A 445-nucleotide genomic window follows, 5' to 3' on the forward strand; every position below is an offset into this window, starting at 1 on the left:
ATGGTTATGTAATAAGATGACCATTTTTTTAGGAATTCATATTGATGTATTCCATAATTCCTGGTATATATTTTTTAATGTTTTTTTTTCTTCTATATATGTTTCTATTTACATAAAGTTCAAAATTAAAGTTTCTATGGTGTTTGGAGAGATGGTTAATAGATACTGAAGATACATTTAAAAAATGTTATGTGTGGCCTTTGTTTTAATCTTAATTTTAACAAACCAGCAAAAGGACATTTTTAGACTAAGAAATCAAAGGACATACAAGTGAGGCTAGAGTGGCAAAATATTGGTCATTCTGAATCTTAATAGCATATATGGTGGCCCATCATAATAATCTCTCTTATTTAGTATATATTTGAAATGTTCCTTATAGAAAAACTTTTTAAAAATTAAATATAGCATAAATTAAATTTAGCCAAAGGAACAATAGAGGCCAAGC

The sequence above is a fragment of the Myotis davidii genome, unplaced genomic scaffold (genome assembly GCF_000327345.1).
Source record: "Myotis davidii unplaced genomic scaffold, ASM32734v1 scaffold31, whole genome shotgun sequence".
NCBI lineage: Eukaryota > Metazoa > Chordata > Mammalia > Chiroptera > Vespertilionidae > Myotis > Myotis davidii.